The sequence below is a fragment of the Macaca fascicularis genome, chromosome 12 (genome assembly GCF_037993035.2).
Source record: "Macaca fascicularis isolate 582-1 chromosome 12, T2T-MFA8v1.1".
Taxonomy (NCBI): domain Eukaryota; kingdom Metazoa; phylum Chordata; class Mammalia; order Primates; family Cercopithecidae; genus Macaca; species Macaca fascicularis.
Genome location: NC_088386.1, coordinates 6,785,827 through 6,808,930, shown reverse-complemented (window position 1 = coordinate 6,808,930; position 23,104 = coordinate 6,785,827). Strand labels below are relative to the sequence as shown.

Genomic DNA, 23,104 nt, shown 5'->3' with positions numbered 1-23,104 from the left:
TTACTCTTCTTTCTAAGTATTCTCCTTCACATTAGGTTGGTGCAAAAAAATTGTGGTTTTTGCATTATTTAAATTTTTCATTTGATATTGGAATACATTCTTAATAAATGTGGTTATGTTATACATCATTTTAATGCACATTTCTTGCTTTTTTTTTTGTTAGTAACTTATTACTTACCGTTGATTTTGTATTTACTTTAGACTATGGAAATAATGTTAGACAAAAAGCATATTTGAGCAATTTTCTTATTCGACTCCAAAATGAGTCAAAAAGCAACAGAGAAAGCTCAGAACATCAGCAATGCATTTGGCCCAGGAGCTGCTAACAAGCGTACAGCAGTGGTGGTTCAAGAAGTTCTGTAGAGGAGAAGAGAGCCTTGAAGATGAGCAACATAGTGACCGGCCATTGGAAGTTGACAATGGCCAATTGACAGCAATCATCAAAGCTGATCCTCTTACAACTACAAGAAAAGTTGCCAAAGAACTCAATGTCTGCTATTCTACAGTCATTTGGCATGTGAAGCAAGTTGGAAAGGTGAAAAAGCTCGACAAGTGGGTGCCTCATGAGCTGAAGGAAAATAAACAAAGATCATCGTTTTGAAGTGTTGTTTCTCTTATTCTACACAACAACAGGCCATTTCTCCATCAGACTGTGACATGCGACAAAAAGTAGATTTCATACTCTAACCAGTAACGACCAGCTCAGTGGTGGGACTGAAAAGAAGCTCCAAAGCACTTCCCCAAACCAAAATTGCACCAAAAAAATGTCATGGTCCCTGTTTGGTGGTCTGCTGCCAATCTGACCCACTACAGCTTTCTGAATCCAGGTGAAACCATTACATCTGGGAAGTATGCTCAGCAAATCCATGAGATACACCAACAACTGCAACACCTGCGGCTGGCATTGGTCAACAGAAAGGGCCCAATTCTCCACGGCAACACTCAACCGCAAGTCACACAACGACCGCTTCAAAAGTTGAACAAATTAGGCTACGAAGTTTTGCCCCATCCACCATAATCATCTGACCTTTCGCCAACCAACAACCACTTCTTCAAGCATCTCGACAACTGTGTGCAGGGTAAACGCTTCCACCACCAGCAAGATGCAGAAAATATTTTTCCAAGAGTATGTCGAATCCCAAAGCATGGATTTTTATGCTGCAGGAATACACAAATATTTATCATTGGAAAAAATGTCTTGACTGTAATATTTCCTATTTTGATTAATACAGATGTGTTTGAGCCTAGTTATAATGGTTTAAAGTTCATGGTCTGAAACCGCAATTACTTTTGCACTAGCCTTTATCATTTCCGATCTTGAACTTTGAATTTATACTATCATAGTTTCACTTTATTATCTTAATGCTTCTTTATTATAACATCCTGTTCTTTTTTCTTTATTTTCTACCTTCTTTCATCCCTGACAAAATTAACTAAATTACATTGAGTTTGAGCAAATCTAACAGTTTTGCACAAATTCACATTTTAATATCTGTTTATGAAAAACTTATGCATGCAAACTTGCTCTCAGACAGGCTGCTCTTTAAAGTAGATTTGTATAAACATACATTTGTCCTGCAGGTGTGGGGAAATGCTCCTCATCAGAAATGCTGATCAGACAACAGTATGAGTAAAGAGGGCCTCCTCCTTTCCTTCCCTTCCTGGTCCCAAAGACCTGTTAACCATGACTGCCTCCCTGCTTATCAACTGACACACTGCTGTCATATACTGTTAAATAAATGCAGCTTGCAAAAGTGCTTGCCCATTGGTCTTTTCCATGGTTACTTTATGGACTAAATTTTGTCCCCAGTGTTTATATGTTGAAACCCGGTCTCTCATTGTGATCATATTTGGAGCTAGGGGCTTTGGGAAGGTAATTAAGGTAAAATGAGTCCATAAAAATTGGGCCCCAATCTAGGACTGATATCCTTATAAGAAAAGGAAGAGTGCTGGGTGCGGTGGCTCACACCTGTAATCCCAGCACTTTGGGAGGCTGAGGCAGGCAGATCACCTGAGGTCAGGAGTTCAAGACCAGCCTGGCCAACATGGTGAAATCCTGTCTCTACTAAAAATACAAAACTTAGCTGGGTGTGGAGGCAGGAGCCTGTAATCCCAGGTACTCAGGAGGTTCAGGGAGGAGAATCACTTGAACCCTGGAGGCAGAGGTTGCAGTAAGCTGAGCTCGTGTCACTACAGTACAGCCTGGGTGACAACAGTGAAACTCTGTCTCAGAAAAAAAAAAAAAAAGAAGAAGAAGAGGAAGAGACACCAGGGATTCCCTCTCTCTTTGAACACACAGAGAAGAGGCCATGAGAGGAGAAGCCTCACCAGAAATCAACCATGTCAGCTCCTTGGCCTTGGACTACTAGAGTCCAGAACTGTGAGAAAATAAATGCCTGTGGTTTAATCCATCCAGTGTGTGGTTTTCTTATGGCAGCCATAGAGGGCTAACTCAGTTATCTAATAATCCAATCAAACTTCTGTGAACTACTCTGTGACTACACTATGCTGGTTCCTGTGAGCTGAACCCAACCACTGACTTTTAGAAATAATCAGCTTAGAAGAAAATGGAGCTGTTCTCTGTTCCCGGTGTAAAATTTAGTCAGTCATTATTACTCTCTGGTACTTCTTAGATAACTGAAGTTCGGAAGTGACGTGGGATCTCAACACAGTCTGATTTCAGAAATTTAACATGTCCAGAACCAGTTATTCATCAAAACTTTGCCAGACTTAAACTTAGTACTCTTCTTTCCAAACCAAGGGCTGCTGCTGTTGGCTAGAGGATGGCTTACAGTGAGGGGTGAGGGGAGGTATTTTTTTTCTTGGCCAGATACCTCCAGCTCCCAAGCCCTCACAAGACGCTGGCTTCAGATTCACTGCAAGAAACAGGAGGTAAGAGACTGACCTGTGTTACAGGACTCACCACACATATTCATTTGAAGAGTAACTCAGTCCTAATATGGAATTGTTCTAGCGTGCTTTTGGTGCTATCTCCAACCTCCTTGGTATGCGGACAAAGGCATGTGGACAAAACAATGTCACACAGTTAAGAAAACAGCAGAAATGCTACTTGGTAGGCTGAAGCAGGAGAATCGCTTGAACCCGGAAGGTGGAGGTTGCAGTGGACCAAGATCGCACCATTACACTCCAGCCTGGGCAACAAGCGTGAGACTAGGTATCAAAAATAAAAATAAAAATAAAATAAATAAAAATAAAAAATAAGAAGAAATAAAACTTCAGTTACTTTGAATCTGGTATTCTATGTGACTGATCGAAATTCTTATTTGATTAAATATTTTTAAAAGTGGAAACTGTGAGGTATAGCATTTTTGTTTCAAACTTTAATTCATGCATGAAATGTTATTCATACATGCACCTCTTTAAAATAGAAAGTCATTTCTGGGATTATTTTGCTTATTTAACACTATATTGTTCACTTTATTTTAGGTTTTATCATTTTTATTACTTACTGGCATAATTATATGGATGAAGTTAATTAAAAGAAAAATTTCACTGTCCATATTTCCTTTCTTTGCCATTCATATTATTAACTCAAATGATGAATACAGAAAATAACTGTGTTCTACAAAAAAAGATAATTGTTTTCTTAAAAAGGACTTGCTATGATTGTAAATAAAGTAAGTTGGCTGTGCCACTGAGGAAAGTATAGCATGGTGCCTGACTTAGCATGGGTACCTGGGGACCTCCCCAACAGAGGAACTCATGAGGGGACTCTGCCCTCTGTCCACTTTGGGGATCAGCCTTGCATTCCATCCTGCCAAACTTCCTATGTGCAGTTTCTTCTAGGCATGGATTTCCCACGGCAGCTCCCCTCAGCTCACTAATTTCTATCTGGGATCTCTCTTCTCAGTGCATAACCTTGGCAAATGCTCACAAGGCATTAAAGACTAGCAGTAGTTTTATCTACTCTATGCAACTTTTCTTGTCACTGCTCTAGGAATATTGTTCCATTTCTACCTGAGCCCCACACATACTCCTCAACAGACTCTTATGTGATTAGCTCCTTTTTTGGATGAAATAGTTTAAACATATGCTGAGACTATATAATTAGGTTCTTTTATGGGAAATAATTCAAATGTAGATATAAGTACAGAAAATAACCAATTCTCACATGCCCAGAAATCATATTTAACAATTAGAGATATTTGTCATTTTTGGCTCAGGTCTTTAAATTAGTATTAATATTTTAATAATAATGTTATTATTGCTAAGGACATAGACTATACTATGTGCCATTAAAGGCCACTTTTCATTACCATTCCCTCCATCCATTGGTAGAGGTAACCAAGATTCTTCTGAACAATGTTCTATACATTTGCTATTAATTTATGTACCCATCAAAATGTATTACATATAAATACACATTAATTTATATAAATGTCTACATGTTAAACAAATTTATAGTATTTATATACATTGTCAACTTTTAACGTTTTTTTAAAATTAAAGCAAATGATATCATAGTGCTCATATACTTTTACTACTTGTTTATTTCTACTTACCGTTAAATTTTCAGGTTTTAATCATTTTGATACATTTTATTAATGAAAGCTATGGTATCAACATTATTTTGTACATGCCCCATCTTATCCATTCCTCTAATGGTGAAAATTTCCAAAATTATGGCACCATTTATTCACGCATGTTTAATATGTATATGTGCCCACTTCTCTGATCTCTGTCAACTCTTGGAATTTCTGGTCCTTTAGACACCGGCAACTTGATGGATGTGGCACAGAATCTTGGTGTTTCAATTTACTTTTTCTTCCTAATTACTATTAAGGAAGCTTCTGGGATTCTTCATTGAACACATTGAAGAAAGGTGTCTGCTCTTTTCAAGCTGTTACCTGATGGAGTCAGGAGAGGGAGACAATAAGCTATAGCCATAATACATAAATGAATTAGCAAGTATATAAGTGATCGTCTGTATCTGTGTGTCCACCCAAATCTCATGTTCAATTGTAATCCCCAGTGTTGGAGATGTGGCATGGTGGGAGGTGATTGGCTCATGGGGGCGATTTCTTATAAATAGTTTAGTACCATTCCCTCGGTGATTGTAAGTGAGTGAATTATCATGAGATCTGTTGTTTAAAACTATGCAGCACCTTCTTGCTCTCTCTCTTTCTCCTGTTCCAGCCATGTGAGACACCTTGCTCCCCTTTGCCTTCCACCATGAGTGTAAGCTTCCTGAGGACCCCCCGGGAGCTGATGCCACCAGGCATCCTGTACAGCCTGCAGAACCGTGAGCCAATGAAACCTCTTTTTAAATAAATTACCCAGCCTCAAGTATTTTTTTATAGTAACGCAAGAACAGACTAATACAGTAAGTCCTTAGAATATTTTACACACCTAATATATTAATAAAAGGTGAAAACTATTAATGAAAATTCAGGGGGAAAAAATAACCAGATTTGCCACTTGTTTTCCTCTATCCAGAACAATTGAGAAATAATCTTCCCCTCCTTATCAGTTTCTTTCATGTCAAGCAAAACCACATGAATCGATGCTAAAACTAATGTATCATGACTGGTTGCTCTCAATACCTTGGTATTAAAACTTTAATTGTGAAGAATATTGCCTTTGCTAATGGCCATAGGACTGTTCTGGTTATCTTTTTCTGCATAACAGACTACTCCAAAACAGCAGCTTAAAACATTGGCAATAATCTAGCTTGCTCACCAATGCGGGGAATAACTAGGTTCGGTTTGGCAGCTCTTACTTGTGGTCTCTCATGCCATTGAAGTCAGATAGTGGCTGAGATTGGCACCATCTACAAGGCACCTTCCCTCACATGCCTGCCCCTTGGGCTGGGAGATTCAAACAGAAGGGGCTGGAAGAACTGGGGTTCCCTGGGTGTCTCTGTCTCTATGAGGTCTCTCCACTTGGCCTTTCCATATGGTCATCTCAAGATAATGAGACATCTTACAGGTCACGTCATGACTGGTGGAGTCAGCGTCCCACGAGAAATAAGCAGAAGCTACACATGCTTTTCTAAGGTAGCCATGGAAGTCATGTCTTTTTTGTCACTTTCTATCTGCTGAGGCAATCCCAAAGTCCCACCTTGCCAAAGTCCCAGGGGAAGGGAATGCAGACCTTGCCTTTTGATGGCAAAGTGCCAGATCATTTGCAAAAGTGTTTTAAAACCACCATAACAGCAAATTATAATCACATGTCAAAACAAATCATATGCCTACTTAAGCTACTCATTTTGAAAAATATCTTAAAAATTAAGCCCAGAAGTTCCACCAGATATATGTACAGTGAAGGCAAATAATTTTGTTGAAAATCCTTTTCAAAGAATGTTCTTAATGTTCTTAACGAAGAGAAGCTGCCCACCCTAAAATAGTCATTATTATGAGCATTTTTTCCTTCTACATCATTTTACTGTCAGAATCGTATCCCAATAAGATAAAAACGGAAATGAAATAGCTCAGTGTTACACAGATTGCATAGATAGGCTTCTAGGAACAAGGACCCTTGAAAAATGTATTGGAGACAAAACAGTTTCAGAAAAGACAAGCAATCCATCAAAAAAGTGATACATGTTTTACTAAAAAGGTACCTCTCTACTAGCATATAGTATTTTATGTTTGAAAATTTCCACTGCACAAATCTCTCATAGCAGATAATAGCAACTGGAGATATTAGATCAAAATTTATTGACTGTCTTTGATCTTCAAGGTGTTGTGGTGTATCCTAAGGATACAAAAAAACTTTGATACAAAGTATTTGTCCTCAAAGAGTTTATAATTTTGTGAACCCACAATGTACACTTAAAAATTACCAATGGAGATTATAAAATAATGAAAATTGCAGCTACGACTTCTGGAATGCTATTGTATGCCAAACACAGTTCTAAACACATTGCTTATGATATCTTTTTATTCCTGGTTAGATTTATGATTTGCAAACTTTCTACTTACTTTGCATCTAAGAAAAAGGTGAGATATGTCATCACAAATTAATTTTATAGCAAGATTATAGCCACCATACCAACCTAAAGTCCACATACAGTGCCAATATGTGTGTTACGGATAATACACAATGATTGGCAAGGACATTAAATATCATCTCAATTCAGAGATGAGGAATACAGCCTTCACTTTGGAGGTAGTTAGAAAATATTTAGAGAAAAAACAGTGTTTGAGCCAACCCTTGAAAAATGACTAGGTAGGATTCAGATAAGCCATAAAGGAGTGAAGGAAATGGCTCTGGTCACATGAGCAAGTTAAGTTTTCATGGCAAGATGGAGTAAAACCATGAGGAAGTAATTTTCTATATAACATATCAACTGGTTGAAAGATCACTTGGAGGAAAAAGTCATAAAAACACCTGGTCTAGTATTGTATATGAGGAATGCTTCAGGAAAAAATATTTTATTATATATGTCATTCAAATAAGGGTGGTAGGTGATTTGTAGCTCCTTTGTGAATTTTGAATTTATTCATTGTGTATAAAGTGAAAGTTGATAGTTTATGTGAAACAGAAAATGTGACTTTCAGGTACGGGAAACAACCAAGCTGCGATGAGCACTGTAACTCTCAAGACTATTGATGTCAATACAGGGAAAAGGATTCTCTTTCTTTCTCTGCTTGTTCGGAACCTGGAAGGATGTTCCATGGGGTTGCAGTCAGCCAGCTGAGACCTCAGGGGAGGGTAACAGTGATTTTAAAATGCGGAGAATACCAGGGTAGAGGAGAGCTGAGAGATGAAGAGAAAATAGATTCACTTTAGTCCAAACATATGCACATTTAAAACTAGTCTTACCACTGAACCTTTCATGACATGATTCTTTTTGCTTCAACCAATTTGGATTGGTTTTTGTTGTTTATTTGCAAACACGAGATTTTCAAATGATAGACGATCTTAGGATATGGCATGAGAAAATACAGAGTCAAAATCTCTACACAATCAAATTAACTAACGATATTCATTCTTTCATTCCTCATTCATTTATCAAATAATTTTAATTCTACCTTGTAAACAAGATCTAGCACCAAGCTGAAATATAGAGGTGAAAAGTTTATTCAGCTGGCTTCAAGGGCTTAGAGTCCAGTGAAAGGTTTCCTGTGCAAGTCGTTATAATCCAGAGTGCTAAATGTTATAGAGCAAACAATTGCTAAGGGCAAATGTTCCATAGGCCTAGAGCATCTAGATCTGTTTTGCAAACTGAGGAAGACTTAAGATGGGAAATGCTGTCTACAATGAGAATTAAAGCACAGTCACTATGGAATCCATACTTTCTCCTTTGCAATCTTTGCATCACTGAGTGTTTTTAAGATTTATAGCTGTATTTTTCTTCCCAAGTCCTCTCCAGAACAATAGTGTTTGAAGTACTTTCTGTGAATCAGCACACTTAGAAATGCTTTGTGGTAACAAGACACCAGAACTTCAGGTATTGACTTTAAGATATTGATGTAACCACAGGGAGGATGATTGTTGCTGTAAAACTTTACAAGGCAGGAATTGGGCCAACCCCACTGGAGGCCATCAATGTGTGCACCATGGTTTTGGAATACGGTTTACATCTTTGACATTTAAATGAAACTTTCTTGGAAGACATATACTTCGTATATTTCAGACTCGGTGGAAAGAATAATGTGCCTGTTTTTTTGTTTGTTTGTTTTCAGATTATCTCTGAGCCAAAGAGATATTTGGAGAGCAAGGTAGGCTTATGTAGAATCACAGATCGTTGCATGACCAGAAATGATCTAATGATTGACAAGAAAGACTCTATAAAGCAGTGGATTTGTCCTTTTGCCTTGACATCTTGAAAACTTAAAGTTTAGAAGTACAGCTAGAGCAACAAGCACACATTCATTTCCTGAAAACCTACAATATCTTTGAAGGTTATTTTTAAATTTTGATTTTATTTGTTCCAACATTTTATTATGAACATTTTCAAACACGTAGCAAAATTGGATTAATTTTACAGTGAATGTCCTCTAGGAGCAGGGATGTCCCATCTTTTGGCTTCCCTGGGCCACAATGGAAGAAGAAAAATTGTCTTGGGCCACACATAAAATACACTAACGATACCTGATGAGCTAAAAAAAATTAAAATCTCAAAATAAATCTTATAATGTTTTAAGAAAGTTTACAAATTTATATTGGGCCACATTTAAAACCATCCAGGGCTACATGCAGCCTGTGGGCTACAAGTTGTAGAAGCTTGCTCTAGAGCCTACTATTAAAATTTTACTGTATTTGCTTTATCAGATGTCATCCTCCTTTTTATCAGAATTTCCATCTATGAATCCATCTTCTCTTTTTTATTCATTTCACAGTAAATTAAATAAGTGTGCATGATAAATACTCCAGCCTGCATATCATTAACTACAGCACAAGATTCGTTTACAGTGTTTTATGCCCTTTGAGGTAACATTTACAAAAGATGAACTGCATAAATCTTATTTTGTTTTGCTAAGTGTTGACAAATGCATACACTTGAGTAACCAAACCCCTATTAATAACTAAACTTTACTACCACCCCAGGAAGTTTTCTCTTGATTTCTCCCATGTGTTTCTTGCTACCACTAGCATCCCAGGAAATTGTTACTGATTTTTTTTTCTACCATAGACTAGATTTGTGTATTTAAAAAATTAATATGAATAGAATCCTATAGTGTGGGATTTTTTATGTTAAGTTTCCTTTATTCAGCATAATAACTTTTTGAGATACACCCTTGGTATATATAGTTAATTCTTTTTTATTGCTGAATAATATTTTTGAATGATTACATCACAGTTTATTTATGTATTGTTCTATCGATGGACACCAGGGTTCTATATTTTGGCTAACATGCATAAATCTTCCATGAGTATATATGTAAGTATTTTGTGAACATATATCTTTATCTCTCTTGGGTACATGCATAGTTTTATAATTGCTGAGGAGGTGTGTGCTTAGTACCATTTTACATTGTTACTAACACTGTAACAGATTTACTGCTCCTTATGCCTACTAGCATTTGTTATCAATTTTTAATTCTGGCCATCCTAGTGAGGGGTAGATGTATCTCACTGAAGTTCTCAAGGATGTTTGTCTGTTGTCTAATAATGCTGATTTTTCATGTTCTTATTGGCCATTTTTATATCCTTTTTTCAGAGGTGTCTGTGAAAATGGTTTACTCATATTTTTACTGTATTGGTTGTCTATTATTGAAATGTAAGTTTCCCATAAACCCTGATTACCAGCCCTTTGCCAGAACTGTGTGAGTATGTGAGTGTGTATAACATTTTAATATGTTTTCACTATCTGTGTCTTGTTAATGAATGGAAATTTTATTTTGTCAAAGTTAAATTTTTAATTTTTTCCATTATTCTGCTTTTTATTATGGATAGATGCTTTTATTGTGTTTATTTATTTACTTTTTGTGTCCCATCTTGTCTAAGTTTATATTGTGTTTAGTTTTGAAAATGACTTTAATCCCTTTTGAGACCAAGTCTGAGGTCAACCTCAAGAGTTAAAATGGTCTCAGCAGAAATCCAATCTCTGTGATATTGATAATCCATTTATTCAATTCTTTTCTCAGTTTAGTTCCATTGGTTTGCCAGGTTCTTTGCAAGAACACGATGGTGAACAAAACAAACAGAGCTCTGCTGTCCTACAGCAGTAAGGAGCAGATGAGTCAGGGAAAGAGGTGAATGTGTGGAGCGGTACCATGTTAGAAAAAATGAGCACGAAACGCCTCTCTGATAAATGTTTAGTTAGGCAAAGACTATAATAGTAACCAAAGTGATATGACACATTTTTTTGAGCCTTTTCTATGAGCCAAACAGGTCAGTCTGTTTCACGTGTGCAATCAATTCACTCTTCGCACTATGTTAGAAGACACTCTTCTTATGCTTGTAGAATATTGAGATCCTTCTCACTGCAAGAAAACAAAGAAAATAAAAGAAGATATGGGGACAAAGAAAATGTTTCACCTTCAAAGGTGAAATACAAGTTGAATCTTGGTCTACCTGAGTCCTTAGCCATTATGTTCATGGAGACACCTTTTTATAAAAATAAAAAATAATGTGTATGTGTGTTGGGGTGTGTGTGTGTGAAAGAGAGAGGGAAAGGTTGAGAAAAAAGGATGGAAACAGAGTTAATTTTACGTGCCAACTTGGCTGAGTCACAATGCCCAGATATTGCTCACACATATGCATGTTTCTTTTTCTTTTTTTCTTTTTACTTTTTTTTTTTGAGAAGGAGTCTCACTCTGTCACCCAGGCTGGAGTGCAGTGGCACGATCTCGTCTCACTGCAAGCTCCTCCTCCCAGGTTCACACCATTCTCCTGCCTCAGCCTCCTGAGTAGCTGGGACTACAGGAGCCCGCCACCACACCTGGCTAATTTTTTCTATTTTTTTTCTTTCTTCTTTTTGTATTTTTAGTAGAGATGGGGTTTCACCATGTTAGCCAGGATGGTCTCGATCCCCTGACTTTATGAACCACATGCCTCAGTCTCCCAAAGTGCTGGGATTATAGGCATGAACCACTGCGTGCGGCCATATGTACATTTTTGTAGGGGTGTTTCTTGGATCAGATTAACATTTAATTGGTGGATTTTGAGCCAAGCACATTGCTTTCCATAATGTGAGTGGATCTCATCTAATCAGTTGATGGACTTAATAGAACAAAGACTGACTTACCCTGTCCCCCACCTCCAACAGAAGAAATTCTGCCAGCAGATGGCCTTTGGACTTAAATGGCAGCACTGGCTTTTCCCTCAATTTCCAGCCTACTAACCTTAGATTTTGAACTTGTCAGTCTCTGTAACGGCTTAAAATAATTGTCTCTCTCTCTCTCTCTCTCTGTACATCTCATTGATTGTGTTTCTCTGAGGAACTTCATTAGGTTGTTGCAAACTCCATTAGGTTGCTGCAAAAGTAATTGCGGTCTTTGCCATTACTTTCAATGGCAAAAATTGCAAAACTTTTGCACCAACTGAATACAATTCCTGTATGTGTTTGTGGCTGTATGTGTGTGTCTATGCATGTGTTTCAGACTTTTACATATATGAGAAAACCTGATTATGTGCTTATTCAGGAAATGGACAAACTAGACTTGCCCAAGTCACCCATTGGAGCTATTAATAGTGACTTAACCTGAGCAGCATTTAACGCACATGCTCAAATGAAAACTAGTGTGTGGCTTATGGATATATAAGGCTGATAGACCATGCATATTTAATTTCACTTTATCTTACAATCCCATTAAACAGTTGATACAAGACTCTTTTTTGTTTGTTGGTTGGTTATAAACATGAAAAGAGTGGCAGCATCATGGAGAGACATGGTAACAGTATTTTGGAAGATAGAAAACACTGGGGGTGAGGATTCACTCACTTAGTAAAACCCCATGGGCAAGAGGGTGGGCAGAAGGGGTGTGAACTGTAAAACAACATGATTTACATTGCATTATCTCTAAGAGCTCAGCAGCTGATACAAAATGTGTTCCTTGAAATAGACGTAATGGGGTGGGCAGGTGAGTAAGATCAAGGATGAGTGGTTAGAAGTCATTAAGAATTAGCTCCCCTGATTCTTCTCCATTCTGCATACCTGGGGCAATGCCCTCCCTGATCCCAGGAGAGCAAGTGAAAATATTCTTCAAGGAGGGTGAAAAACAAAGTCTCTAAATAAGGAAAGACCAAAATATAGTGGCCAGGGGTACTCTACTGAAGTTACAGCCAGTATGTGACTGCGTGCCTACTACGTGCAGAGGAGCCTGCACTCTACTCAATCTCCAGAATCCTGGCAGTCAGGTCTTCAAACTTTCCTCTGCAGACAGGAAAGGATTTCTCTGGAAACTCTAACCAGCCCTACCAAACAGACCAGTCACATCCCAACAGGCAAGAACACAGCACACATTCTTAGAGTTTACAGATAGATTTTAGAGCTTCCCATACATAAGTATGAATAGACAACCTGAGATTATTTGGTATCTGCAAAATTCCTCTACCATGAGAGATTGAGATCAGATCCAACAAACAAAGACAAATTAGAACTGCCTTGCCAAGAAGAGCAAGACTTCAAATAAGTAATTATCAATAAATGCCCTTAGAGGAATATGAAAAGACATTGCAATTATGAAGCAAGAAAAAGAATTTAGAAGGAAAAGAAATATTAATAGGACAAGAGAACATTTTAAAATTATTCATGTAAAGAACTCTATAATTGGATGCCTACTGAATGCAGAAATTTCCAGAAAATAAAACCCCAAAAATGATATGGGTAACAATAAAGATATAAAAACTAGAGAAACAGTCCAGAAATTATAATATGTGCCTAAGACATGTTTCATAATAATCAAGAAGATAATTGGCAAAAAAAATGATTGAAAAAATATTATCCATGCAGGGCATGAGTGTCCGGGGCAGAAGAGCTCAATGTACCTGTACTTGGTTGATTGGATGGAAAGAAAATCATGACAAAATGTATCATAAAAAAGTATCTGAATGCTGAGAACGAGACAAAAGAAAAGCATAGAAAGACAAATAGAGGGGGCGTGCCCAAGATGGCCGAATAGGAACAGCTCGAGCCTCCAGCTCCCAGCATGAGCAACACAGAAGACGGGTGATTTCTGCATTTTCAACTGAGGTACCAGGTTCATTTCACTGGGGCGTGCTGGACAGTTGGCGCTGGTCTGCAGGTGCAGCCTGACCAGGGAGAGCTGAAGCAGGGTGAGGCATCACCTCACCTGGGAAGCACAAGGGGGAAGGGAATTCCTTTTCGTAGCCAAAGTAAATTGAGACACACAACACCTGGAAAATCAGGTAACTCCCACCCCAATACTGTGCTTTACCAAGGGTCTTAGCAAATGGCACACCAGGAGATTATATCCTACACCTGGCCCAGAGGGTCCCACGCCCATGGAGCCTCCCTCATTGCTAGCACAGCAGTCTGAGATCTAACTGCAAGGCAGCAGCGAGGCTGGGGGATGGGTACCCACCATTGCTGAGGCTTAAGTAGGTAAACAAAACTGCTGCCGGGAAGCTCGAATTGGAAGCTCAAATTGGGTGGAGCCCAACACAGCTCAAGGAGGCTGGCCTGCCTCTGTAGACTCCTCCTCTGGGGACAGGGCATAGCTAAACAAAAAGCAGCAGAAACGTCAGTAGAGGTAAATGCCCCTGTCTGACAGCTTTGAAGAGAGCAGTGGATCTCCCAGCACAGAGGCTGAGATCTGAGAACGGGCAGACTGCCTGCTCAAGTGTGTCCCTGACCCCTGAGTAGCCTAAATGGGAGACATTCCCCCAGTAGGTGCAGACTGACACATCACACCTCACACAGCGGGGTACACCCCTGAGATGAAGCTTCCCTGAGACGAAGCTTCCAGAGCAAGAATCAGACAGCAACACTTACTGTTCAGCAATATTCTATCTTCTGCAGCCTCCACTACTGATGCCCAGGCAAACAGGATCTGGAGTGGACCTCAAGCAAACTCCAACACACCTACAGCTGAGGTTCCTGATTGTTAGAAGGAAAACTAACAAACAGAAAGGACACCAACACCAAAACCCCATCAGTATGTCACCATCATCAAAGACCAAAGGCAGATAAAACCACAAAGATGGGGAAAAAGCAATGCAGAAAAGCTGGAAATTCAAAAAATCAGAGCACATCTCCTCCTCCAAAGGAACACAGCTCATCGCCAGCAATGGAACAAAGCTCGATGGAGAATGACTTTGATGAGTTGAGAGAAGAAGGCTTCAGTCGATCAAACTTCTCAGAGCTAAAGGAAGAACTACGTAACCAGCGCAAAGAAACTAAAAACCTTGAAAAAAGAATGGATGAATGGATAACTAGAATAATCAATGCAGAGAAGACCTTAAAAGAACTGATAGAGATGAAAACCATAACACGAGAACTATGTGACAAATGCACAAGCTTCAGTGCACAAGCTTCCGACTTGATCAATTGGAAGAAAGCGTATCAGCGATTGAAGATCAAATGAATGAAATGAAGTGAGAAGAGAAGTGTAGAGAAAAAAGAGTAAAAAGAAATGAACAAAGCCTCCAAGAAATATGGGATTATGGGAAAAGACCAAATCTACGTCTGATTGATGTGCCTAAAACTGACAGGGAAAATGGAACCAAGTTGGAAAACACTCTGCAGGATATCATCCAGGAGAACTTCCCCAACCTAGCAAGGCAGGCCAACATTCAAATTCAGGAAATACAGAGAATGCCACAAAGATACTCCTCGAGAAGAGCAACTCCAAGACACATAATTGTCAGATTCACCAAAGTTGAAATGAAGGAAAAAATGTTAAGGGCAGCCAGAGAGAAAGGTCAGGTTACCCACAAAGGGAAGCCCATCAGACTAACAGCAGATCTCTCGGCAGAAACTCTCCAAGCCAGAAGAGAGTGGGGGCAAATATTCAACATTCTTAAAGAAAAGAATTTTCAACCCAGAATTTTATATCTAGCCAAACTAAGTTTCATAAGTGAAGAAGAAATAAAATTCTTTACAGACAAGCAAATACTTAGAGATTCTGTCACCATCAGGCCTGCCCTACAAGAGATCCTGAAGGAAGCACTAAACATGGAAAAAAACAAGAGGTACCAGCCATTGCAAAAACATGTCAAAATGTAAAGTCCATCAATGCTAGGAAGAAATTGCATTAACTAGCGAGCAAAATAACCAGCTAATATCATGACAGGCTCAAGTTCACACATAATAATATTAACCTTAAATGTAAATGGACTAAATGGTCCAATTAAAAGACACAGACTGGCAAATTGGATAAAGAGTCAAGACCCATCAGTTTGCTGTATTCAGGAGACCCATCTCACATGCAGAGACACACATAGGCTCAAAATAAAGGAATGGAGGAAGATCTACCAAGCAAATGAAAAACAACAACAAAAAAAGCAGGGGTTGCAATCCTAGTGTCTGATAAAACAGACTTTAAATCATAAAAGATCAAAAGAGACAAAGAAGGCCATTACATAATGGTAAAGGGATCAATTCATCAGGAAGAGCTAACTATCCGAAATATATATTCACCCAATACAGGAGCACCCAGATTCATAAAGCAAGTCCTTACAGACTTACAAAGAGACTTAGACTCCCATAAAATAATAATGGGAGACTTTAACATGCCACTGTCAACAATAGACAGAACAACAAGACAGAAAGTTAACAAGGATATCCAGGAATTGAACTCAACTCTGCACCAAGTGGACCTAATAGACATCTACAGAACTCTCCACCCCAAATCAACAGAATATACATTCTTCTCAGCACCACATCACACTTATTCCAAAATTGACCACATAGTTGGAAGTAAAGCACTCCTCAGCAAATGTAAAAGAACGGAAATTATAGCAAACTGTCTCTCAGACCACAGTGCAATCAAACTAGAACTCAGGACTAAGAAACTCAATCAAAACTGCTCAACTACATGGAAAATGAACAACCTGCTCCTGAATGACTACTGGGTACATAACAAAATGAAGGCAAAAATAAAGATGTTCTTTGAAACCAATGATAACAAAGATACAACACACCAGAATCTCTGGGACACATTTAAAGCAGTGTGTAGACGGAAATTTATAGCACTAAATGCCCACAAGAGAAAGCAGGAAAGATCAAAAATTGACACCCTAACATCACAATTAAAAGAACTGGAGAAGCAAGAGCAAACACATTCAAAAGGTAGCACAAGGCAAGAAATAACTAAGATCAGAGCAAAACTGAAGGAGATAGAGACACAAAAAACCCTCCAAAAAAATCAATGAATCCAGGAGCTGGTTTTTTGAAAAAATCAACAAAATTGATAGACCGCTAGCAAAACTAATAAAGAAGAAAAGAGAGAAGAATGAAATACATGCAATAAAAAATGATAAAGGGGATAGCACCACCGACCCCACAGAAATACAAACTACCATCAGAGAATACTATAAATACCTCTATACAAATAAACTAGAAAACCTAGAAGAAATGGATAATTTCCTGGACACTTACACTCTCCCAAGACTAAACCAGGAAGAAGTTGAATCCCTGCATAGACCAATAGCAGGTTCTGAAATTGAGGCAATAAGTAATAGCCTACCAACCAAAAAAAGTCCAGGACCAGACAATTCACAGCTGAATTCCACCAGAGGTACAAGGGGGTGTTGGTATCATTCCTTCTGAAACTATTCCAATCAATAGGAAAAGAGGGACTCCTCCCTAATTCATTTCATGAGGCCAACATCATCCTGATACCGAAGTCTGACAGAGATACAACAAAAAAAGAGAATTTTAGACCAATAACCCTGATGAACATCGATGCAAAAATCCTCAATAAAATACTGGCAAACCGAATCCAGCAGCACATCAAAAAGCTTATCCACCATGATCAAGTGGGCTTCATTCCTGGGATGCAAGGCTGGTTCAACATACACAAATGAATAAATGTAATCCAGCATATAAACAGAACCAAAGAAAAAAACCACATGATTATCTCAATAGATGCAGAAAAGGCCTTTGACAAAATTCAACAGCCCTTCATGCTAAAAACTCCTAATAAATTTGGTATTGATGGAACATATTTCAAAATAATAAGAGCTATTTATGACAAACCCACAGCCAATATCATACTGAATGGGCAAAAACTGGAAGCATTCCCTTTGAAAACTGGCACAAGACAGGGATGCCCTCTCTCACCACTCCTATTCAACATAGTGTTGGAAGTTCTGGTTAGGGCAATCAGGCAAGAGAAAGAAATAAAGGGTATTCAGTTAGGAAACAAAGAAGTCAAATTGTCCCTGTTTGCAGATGACATGATTGTATATTTAGAAAACCCCATTGTCTCAGTCCAAAATCTTCTTAAGCTGATAAGCAACTTCAGCAAAGTCTCAGGATACAAAATCAATGTGCAAAAATCAAAAAGCATTCCTATCCACCAATAACAGACAAACAGAGAGCCAAATCATGAGTGAACTTCCATTCACAATAGCTTCAAAGAGAATAAAATACCTAGGAATCAAACTTACAAGGGATGAAAAGGACCTCTTCAAGGAGAACTACAAACCACTGCTCAGTGAAATCAAAGAGGACACAAACAAATGGAAGAAAATATCATGCTCATGGATAGGAAGAATCAGTATCGTGAAAATGACCATACTGCTCAAGGTAATTTATAGATTCAATGTCATCCCCATTAAGCTACCAATGACTTTCTTCACAGAATTGGAAAAAACTGCTTTAAAATTCATATGGAACCAAAACAGAGCCCGCATTGCCAAGACAACCCTAAGCCAAAAGAAAAAGCTGGAGGCATCACACTACCTGACTTCAAACTATACTACAAGGCTACAGTAAGCAAAACAGCATGGTACTGATACCAAAACAGAGATATAGACCAATGGAACAGAACAGAGTCCTCAGAAATAATACCACACATCTACAGCCATCTGATCTTTGACAAACCTGACAAAAACAAGAAATGGGGAAAGGATTCCCTGTTAAATAAATGGTGCTGGGAAAAATGGCTAGCCATAAGTAGAAAGCTAAAACTGGATCCTTTCCTTACTCCTTATACGAAAATTAATTCAAGATAGATTAGAGACTTAAATGTTAGACCTAAAACTATAAAAACCCTAGAAGAAAACCTAGGCAATACCATTCAGGACATAGGCATGGACAAATACTTCATGTCTAAAACACCAAAAGAAATGGCAACAAAAGTCAAAATTGACAAATGGGATCTAATTAAACTAAAGAACTTCTGCACAGCAAAAGAAACTACCATCAGAGTGAAGAGGCAACCTACAGAATGGGAGAAAATTTTTGCAATCTACTCATCTGACAAAGGGCTAATATCCAGAACCTATAAAGAACTCAAATTTACAAGAAAAAACAAACAACCCCATCAAAAAATGGGCAAAGGATATGAACAGACACTTCTCAAAAGAAGACGTTCATACAGCCAATAGACACATGAAAAAATGCTCATCCTCACTCGCCATCAGAGAAATGCAAATCAAAATCACAATGAGATACCATCTCACGCCAGTTAGAATGGAAATCATTAAAAAATCAGGAAACAATAGGTGCTGGAGAGGATGTGGAGAAATAGAAACAGTTTTACACTGTTGGTGGGACTGTAAACTAGTTCAACCATTGTGGAAAACAGTGTGGCGATTCCTCAAGGATCTAGAACTAGAAATACCATTTTACCCAGCCATCCCATTACTGGGGAAATACCCAAAGGATTATAAATCATGCTGCTATAAAGACACATGCACACGTATGTTCATTGCAGCACTATTCACAATAGCAAAGACTTGGAGTCAACCCAAATGTCCATCAGTGACAGACTGGATTAAGAAAATGTGACACATATACACCATGGAATACTATGCAGCTGTAAAAAAGGATGAGTTTGTGTCCTTTGTAGGGACATGGATGCAGCTGGAAACCATCATTCTCAGCAAACTATCACAAGAACAGAAAACCAAATACCGCATGTTCTCACTCATAGGTGGGAATTGAATGATGAGATCACTTGGACACAGGAAGGGGATCATCACACACTGGGTCCTATTGTGGGGAGGGGCTGGGGGAAGGATAGCATTAGGAGATATACCTAATGTAAATTACGAGTTGGTGGGTGCAGCACACCAACATGGCATATGTGTGGCCACATATGTGGCAAACCTGCACGTTGTGCACATGTACCCTAGAACTTAAAGTATAATTAAAAAAAAAAAAAAAGAAAGACAAATAGAAAATACAGAGATTGCATTTTAAAAAAAAAATCAGGAGTCCACCAGAATGGTTCGAGACTTTTCTTACACCAACAAAAGAAACAAGATTCAAATATTTTAAGAAAAAAAAATTTCAATCTGAAATTCTGTTACAAATTATACATCACATGGCAAAGTATTTGAAAAATCTTTAAAAGATGTAGCATCACCAAAAGTGTACCTACCATGCTCTGTGTTTGTCAAGAAGCTATGGGAGTATGTGGTCCAATGAAAAGAGAAAATATGCTAATAGAAATGAGAAGAAGGGTCTGGTAATCAGGGGATCCCAAAAAAGTCTCCATTGTACTGGTGTAAGACAAAGCCATATGACAGATTTATACCAGAATTAGAGGGATTGAGTATGATGAAAATAGCCAGAGGTTTCAGGACAGATATTTCCAAGAAGTTGCCACTGATATAAGACCTGATATGTTAGTGTTCCAAGAGAGTTTGGGATGAAATGAGTAATAAGGCATAAAAAAACTAACAAATAGAAGTAGGCAACAATAAAATAATAATTATTTATTTCAAGGACTATGAAAAGTTGTGATACAAATGAAAAGTAATCCATTTATTACATGGTTCAGATAGAAAAAGGACTTACATTGACGCAATATGTAAAAAAATTGATAACTAAATTAACCCAGATTACCATTCTATGTTATTGGAAGGGTGAGAAGAGGTGGGGGAGAAAGTTGTGAAGGGTGTAAGGGTGTGGGGAGGAGGCAGGTAAATCTAAATCTGTATTAAGGTTAAAGACTGGTTACACCTTATTATGGAAGGTTAATAACCAATGCTTAAAAGTGAAAATCAAGAAGTAACAATAATAGCAGGTTATTTGAAGATATTGAGGTAAGAAGGAAAAGAGTCCTATTAAAAAACCGGCACTTTCTGGAGACGAAGGGGAAAGGAAGGCAGCAGGATGCCACTTTGTGGGCCACACATTGTGGAGATGAACTATGAATCCTGATGGAATTAAAATCTTCATTAAAATATAAACGTAAATAAATGCAAATTGACTAGCACCAGTCTACTTTTTGAAATCTCTCAAAACCTGCAAATGGTTTGAAGAGTTCAGTTGCTACAATGCTATGGTTATCTGATAGTTGTTTAGATTTAGTACACTTACCAGAAAGATGCTGGCATTTTGGCACTTTGGTTAGTTTGATTTCTCGTTTATATGAACTCCTTCCTTTTGCTTTTCTCCTTCCTCCCCTAATTTACTTCTATTTTAATTTCTGTGTCTCATAAAAACACCACTTATCTTACTCATTTGAATCATCAGTTCCTTTTTCCTCATAGCACTGAAGCCCTGTAGGAAAGAAAGAGGTTGCTACAGAACCATGAACATGATCAGAAACACAAATAATCAATGTCAAAGAAATTCTATTAGAACCTGATGAGACACCCACTTTTCTCCAGTAGACTTGAGAGGTTAGGAGCACTATTTAATTCTTTAACCCGAGGTTCTGAGGTTCTGACAGATAGATTTGAGTTTAGATGTAAATACCGGTTTTGTTATCACAGCTGATGCTAGACCCCCTTTCCCCTTCCTGTGGTACTAGGTATCTTCTCTTGGTCTTGTGGATGGAGCACAATAGAATCCGCATCATCTCTTGATTAGAGCCAATAATAATCTCCTAACCAGTTTCTTTGTCTCCAGTTTTTCACACACCCACGCGAGTGCACGTGCAAACACAAAACTATGTATTTATATATATATTTTTTTCAGCCTCCTAAAGTTCTGGGATTTCAGGCATAGAGCCACCACATCCTGCCGATTTTTCTGGCATTAAATGCAGCTTCCACATTGCCACCAAAGAGAGAATTCTGAAACACTAATATGACTATGTTACTCCTTAGTGTTCTAAACACTTCCTTTAGTGTCTACCCATTGTCCTCAGAATAAAATCTGAGTCTTTTAATCAGCCTGTACTTTATTTTCGGTTTTCTTTCTACATTTCAGCCTCAGGTATCTCTACACCCTCTCACATTCTCTATCCTCTAACCATACTGAATTACATGCTACACCTGACAGAGCTCCAGTGCACCTTCAGTCAAACGTTAATGAAGCATTTATGCATAAGCACCAAAAAGCAAATGTTATGGACAAGAAACTATATTATAACACGAGCATAGCACAAGAGACAAAGGCATGGGTTTGTGGGTCTGGTCATATTTTTTATGTGGAACATGAGTTTTACTTGATGTATGTGTTAATTCACAAGTTTCTTGTGTCCTGAGATAGTAAAAAGGCAAAATAGATATGATTTCAGAGCATAGTTTGGCTGAAGAAGATTTTCCCAGCCCCGATTAACTACAGGAAAGATACTGGAAGTTCAAAATTCCCAGAATTATCACTCTATTTCTATTTTTAGAGAGAAGTAGATGAAGGGATGTTTGCCCTCTTTAACGGGACTGGGAATGGGTTCAAGATGAAAAATAGATCCTTGGAGACGTAGGAACAATGGAGGAAGTAAAACATGAAAACTAATTTTGTTTTCTCTCTTAGAAGCTAGAGCTCTAAACTAGAAAATATAAGAGTATCCTGTGAGGATCTTTTCAATGAAATGGGACACCCTCCTCGCTAGTAAAATACAAGAAGAACATAGCCTGATTGTTCCAACAACTTCTAAACACAGTCACATCTGAATGTGCCTTCTCTTTCTTCAGTTATAACAATGCATCAAACAGAGTGTGACCTCAACTGTTTTTCAGTGGAAAACAGACAAGCCTGAAATAAGAAAAAAAAAGAAAGAAAGAAAGAAAGCCTAAAAGAATTCCCCCTAAATATCACAGAGTAAATAGAGTCAGAACAAAATTGTCATAGTAAATATGAATAAGAAGAAAGAAAAAGAAATCATAACAGATGGCAAATTGAAAAAAAAAACACTAAAATTAACATTAAAAAGGAAGAGAATTATAGCATCCGAGAGCCCAAACACTCCAATTATAAGACAAAATCAGAGAGAAAGAAGTAAAATATTATTTCACATTTATACCCAAAATAATGCATTACTAGTACATTGACACCATCTAGAGAGAAGATCGATAAGAACAGAAAGAACTTCATCAACACTATAAAAAAAAAAAAAAAATTAAAAACCACCTAACCCTAACAGACACTTGCGGCACACTCCACCCAATACTGGCAAAACGCACAATCTTCTCAAGCAATATGGAACATTCCCCAGGACAATCTTAGGCCACAAAACCAGTCTCTAATTTTAAAAAGACTGAAATTGTGCAAACCATATTTTCCAACCACAACAGAATGAAGCTAGAAATTCGTAATAAAAGAAAAACAAAAAGAAAACTCATAAATCAATGAAAATGAAGCAAAGCATACTCAAGTAACAAA

General features: G+C 38.0%; 1 pseudogene; it reads left to right on the top strand.

The window, feature by feature from the left end:
• Positions 1–204: 204 nt before the first annotated feature.
• On the top strand, positions 205–1,227 carry LOC123568062 (histone-lysine N-methyltransferase SETMAR-like; annotated as a pseudogene).
• Positions 1,228–23,104: the final 21,877 nt, after the last annotated feature.